This window comes from Capra hircus (genome assembly GCF_001704415.2).
Source record: "Capra hircus breed San Clemente chromosome X unlocalized genomic scaffold, ASM170441v1, whole genome shotgun sequence".
Lineage (NCBI taxonomy): Eukaryota > Metazoa > Chordata > Mammalia > Artiodactyla > Bovidae > Capra > Capra hircus.
This window is the reverse complement of record NW_017189516.1, coordinates 15691361-15696854: the sequence shown is the minus strand read 5'-3', so window position 1 is coordinate 15696854 and position 5494 is coordinate 15691361.

Genomic DNA, 5494 nt, shown 5'->3' with positions numbered 1-5494 from the left:
CAAACACCTTCTGGATGAGAAGTAGAGTGAAAAAGCTGGCTTAAATTAAATATTTAAAAAAACCCTAAGATCATGGCTTTGGGTCCTATCACTTCATTCAAATTCAAGGGGAAAAGGTGGAAGCAGTGACAGATTTCCTCTTCTTGGGCTCTAAAATCACTCCAGATGGTGACTGCAGCCATGAAATTAAAAGACACTTGCTCCTTGGAAGGAAAGCTATAACACACCTAATACAGTGTATTAAAAAGCAAAACCATCAATTTGCCGACAAAGGTCCATGTAGTCATGGCTATGGTTTTTCCAGTAGTCACGTATAGATGTGAGAGTTGGACCGTAAAGAAGGCTGAGTGCCAAAGAATAGATGCTTTCAAACTGTGGTGCTGGAGAAGACTGTTGAGAGTCCCTTGGACAGCAAGGAGATCAAACCAGCCAATCTCAAAAGAAATCAACCCTGGATATTCACTAGAAGGACTGATGCTGAAGGTGAAGCTCAAATACTTTGACCACTTGATGCATTAGATTTCATAGTGCCAATAAATTGACAACTATAGCAGAGGGGGGGAAAAAAGAAAAAAGTAAAAAAAAAAATCCAAAGAATATTTAGAACAAATCAAAACATAAGAATAATATATATTTTTCTTGACTCACTGCTGCCAGAGTCCTTTCCCTTGCTGGGAGTCATAGTTCACTTCACCTCCCTAAGATGTCCTCCAACAGTGTGCTGGTCTCTGGACCTGCTGTGGGGGCAGCTCAGGTTCTAATCTGGTCCTACTTCTGCGTGTTTTTGTCTCTATTGTCCACAGCTATGAGAACTAGTGTGTTTTCTTTTGTGGGAGCTCTCAATGTCCTTTTATATATTCCATAGACACAGTCTGCCTAGTTGATCATGTGGATTTAATCTGCAGCTTGTATAGCTGGTGGGAAGGTTTTGGGCCTTCTTCCTTAGCCACATTGCCCCTGGGTTTTAACTGTGGTTTTATTTCCACCTCTGCATGTGGGTTGTCCACTGGGGTTTGCTCCTGAGACTGCCCTGGAGGACTTGGGTCTGCCCCAGTGAGGGCCAGGTGTGGAGGTGGTGCAGCTGCCTGGGTCACAGGGGTTCTGGTGGCACCAGGTACTTGTAGGAGTTGGCAACTAGAGCAGTAGGAAATATAGTGTTCTAGAAGGATATGGCAACCAGTGTGGGCCGATACATTCCAGTATTCTTGCCTGGTGAACTCCTCTGACAGAGAAGCCTGACAGGCCACAGTCCCCAGGGTCACAAAGAGTTGAACAGGACCAAAGTAACCCTGAGTGCATAGATGCAAGACTTTTTGTTTGTTTGTTTGGCCTGTGGCAACTCTGCCCCAGTGAGGGTTGAGCATGAAGGTGGTGCAGCTGCTTGGGTTGCCAGGACTCTGGCAGCGCCAAATGTGCAGGGATATGGACTGCCTCCACTGCAGAAGTCATGGCCCTATCAGAGTCTTTTTTTGAACCTCTGGTAGCTCACTTATTGGAAAAGACCCTGATGCTGGGAAAGATTGAAGGCGGAAGGAGAAGAAGATGATAGTGGATGAGATGGTGGGATGGAATCACCAATTCAATGGATATGAGCTTGGGCAAGCTCCAGGAGATGGTGAGAGACAGGAAAGCCTGGCGTGCTCCAGTCCAAGGGATTGTGAAGAACAGGTTGGCAGCTGAACAACAACAAATTAAATAATCACCATTGTACACCCTAAACTTACACAATGTTTTATGTCAATTGTATCTCAATATCCTGGAGGAAAAAAAGCCAAAGCCATAAATGAAGCAGATTTGCCCAGATAATGAGGCTGATGCCAAAGTGATGTGTCCTTAGACACTGGGGCATGCAGAGTCTCATTGGTGATGGGTCTGGATTTGGAATCTGTTTAAATGACTTAAGCAAGAGAAGAGGTCACACAGTTATATTTCAATTTTGGCAAAGTTGCCCTGTGTACAGCATGAAAAATAGACTATAGCAGGCAAGACATGATATATGGAGAACAGCCAGCAGGCTAATATTGTAGGTTAGAAGGCAATAGTTATGGAAATAGAAGTGAATGGGAAGAGAACAAGATGGTGGAGGAGTACGGTGGACATGGAGTACATATCTCTCCATGGATACACCAGGAGCACAACTTCAGACACAGAAGTACATGCAGAACACCTGCTGAGAGTAGACAGGAGTACCTGACCAGCAGAAAAGAATGTACAGAACCACGCCAAACTTGCCGCAGAAGCTGAACAATAGAGAGGCTGGCCCATCAAGTAGCTGATGCACTGAACTACAGAGTAGGATCCCACCCAGGGTGTCCCTTTAAGTGCCTCATGTGCTGATCTACAGAGTAAAAACCCCAAGCCAGTAGGACAGAAAAGGACCCCAGGCAAAGGGAGCCCTCTAAGTGTCTGAATGGGCAGAGCAATGGAGAAAGACTGGCCAAAGAGGCCTTTCTGATCACAAGCTACTAGAGGCTCAAAAAAAGACTCTAATTAAGCTTTTGAGCTTTTTTTCCCCTCAGTCACATTTTTTATTTTTGTTATAAACCTCTGCCTCTATGTTGGGCTTTTGCAGTTCTGTGGAGTTTTCTTTTCTTTCTCTCTTCCTTTTTTTCTCTTTTTTAATTTTTTTAAAAAATTATTATTATTTTTCTACATTTATTCCTTTGTTTCCTACTATTCTTTTCCTCTTTCAGTTAATCCTTAATGTATATAAATCTTATTTATCTACTTCTATTTAACTTTGTATATCTAGTCTTTCTTTTCTTTCTGTCCTTTCCTCTCAACATATTTGTTAGTTTTGTTTTCATTGCTTTATTCCCCACTTGGCACCTTGCTTTAGTTTTGTTTTCCAGTTTGTGCTTAGTTAGTTTTGTTCTTAACTCTTAGATGTAATTTTTGGTTTCCTTTGTTCACCAGGTCAATCTACTGTACTTTTAATTTTTTGAACTGTTTTGATTTTGCTTATGGGGGTATATGCATATGTGTATATTCCATTATTTTAATTATTATTTGCCTGATTTTGTAAATCAGGCTGCCATACTGCCATTTGTCTGGGGTTCATCTTGGGTTTCTAGTTTTGGTATTTGTTTTTAATATTCACTTAATGCCATAATAAACCACTTGTGGAATCTTTGTTCCTGACCAGAGATCAACCCCTGAGTCTTTGGAGTGAGAGCACTGACTCCAACACCCTAGGCTACTAGAGAACTAACTCAAGGTAGTATCAAATAGAAAGAATTCCCACAAAGAACCACCTGAATACAAGACCTGGTATCACCCAACCACCAGTAGCACACTGTGGAGGATGCCTCATCTAAACAACAAACAAACAAAAAAACAAACAAAATCATCAACAGACAGGATTACCACCTTACTCAGCCTTGCCCACCAGAAGAAAACAAACAAACAAACTCAGCACAAATCAACCTTAGGAGGGCAAAAAAAAAAGGAAGAAAGAATTCAACCTTGAAGCCTGGGAAAAGGAGACTCAAACACAATAAGTTTAAAAAAATAATAAATGAAAAGGCAGAGAAATACTACACAAATGAAGGAACAAACTAGAAACACAGAAGTCCAAATAAATGAAGAGGAAATAGGCAAACTACCTGAAAAAGAATTCAGAATAATGATAGTAAAGATGATCAAAAACCTTGAAAACAAAATGGAAAATGCAAGAATCAATTAACAAAGACCTAGAAGAATTAAAGAATAACATACAGAGACAAACAACACAATTACTGAAATTAAAAATACTCTAGAAGGAATCAATAGCAGAATATCTGAAGCAGAAGAAAATCAGTGAGCTGGAAGATAAAATGGTGGAAATAACTTCTGAAGAGCAGAATAAAGTAAAAAGAATGAAAAGAACTGAGGATAGTCTCAGAGACCTCTGGGACAATATCAAATGCACCAACATTTGAATTATAGGAAGAAGAGAAAAAGAAAGGGTATGAGAAAATTTTTGAAGAGATTATAGTTGAAAATTTCCCCAACATGGAAAAGGAAATAGTCAATCAAGTCCAAGAGGCACAAGAGTCCCATACAGGATAAACCCAAGGAGAAACACACCAAGACACATACTAATCAAACTAACAAAGACTAAACACAAAGAAAGAATATTAAAAGCAGCAAGGGAAAAGCAACAAGTAACATACAAGGGAAACCCATACTTAACAGCTGATCTTTCAGCAGAAACTCTGCAGGCCAGAAGGGAATGGCAGGATATATTTAAAGTACTGAAAGGGAAAAAATCTACAACCAAGATTACTGTACCCGCAAGGATCTCATTCAAAATTGATGGAGAAATAAAAAGCTTTTCAGACAAGCAAAAGTTAAGAGAATTCAGTACCACCAAACCAGCTTTACAACAAATGTTAAAGGGACTTATATAGTCAAGAAATAAAAGAAAGAAAAAGATCTACAAAATCAACCCCAAACAATTAAGAAAATGGCAATAGGAACATATATAATAATTACTTTAAATGTAAATGGATTAAATGCTCCAACCAAAAGACACAGACTGGCTGAATGGATACAAAACAAGACCCCCATATATATGCTGTCTACAAGAAACCACTTCAGACCTAAAGACACATATAGACTGAAAGTGAGAGGATGGAAAAAATATATTCCATGCAAATGGAAGCAAAAGAAAGCTGGAGTAGCAATCCTCATATCAGACAAAATAGACCTTAAAATAAAGAAGATTACAAGAGATAAGGAAGGACACTACATAATGATCAAAGGATCAATCCAAGAGAAGACATAACAATTGTAAATATCTATGCACCCAACATAGGAGCACCTCAATACATAAGACACTAACAGACATAAAAGGAGAAATTGACAGTAACACAATAATAGTAGGAGACTTTAACACCCCACTCACACCAATGGACAGATCATCAAAACAGAAAATTAATAAGGAAACACAAGTCTTAAATGATACATTAGATGAGATGGATCTCATTGATATCTTCAGGACATTCCATCCAAATGCAGAAGAATACACCTTCTTCTCAAGTGCACATGGAACATTCTCCAGGATAGACCACATCTTGGGTCACAAATCAAACCTCAGTAAATTTAAGAAAATTGTATCAAGCATCTTTCCACCACAATGCTATGAGACTAGATATCAATTACAAGAAAAAAAACTGTAAAAAACAACACATGGAGATTAAACAACATGTTTCTAAATAACCAACAGGTTACTGAAGAAATCAAAAGGGAAATAAAAAAAAAAATTTCTAGAAACAAATGACAATGAAAAATCAAAACCTATGGGATGCAGCAAAAGCAGTTCTAAGGGAAGTTTATAGCAATACAATCCTACCTCAAGAAAAAGAAAACATTGAATAGACAACCTAACTTTTACACCTAAAACAACTGGAAAAAGAAGAACAAAACAAAAAAACCCCCAAATTAGTAGAAGGAAAGAAATCATAAAGAGCAGAAATAAATGAAAAAGAAATGAAAGAAACAATAGTAAAGA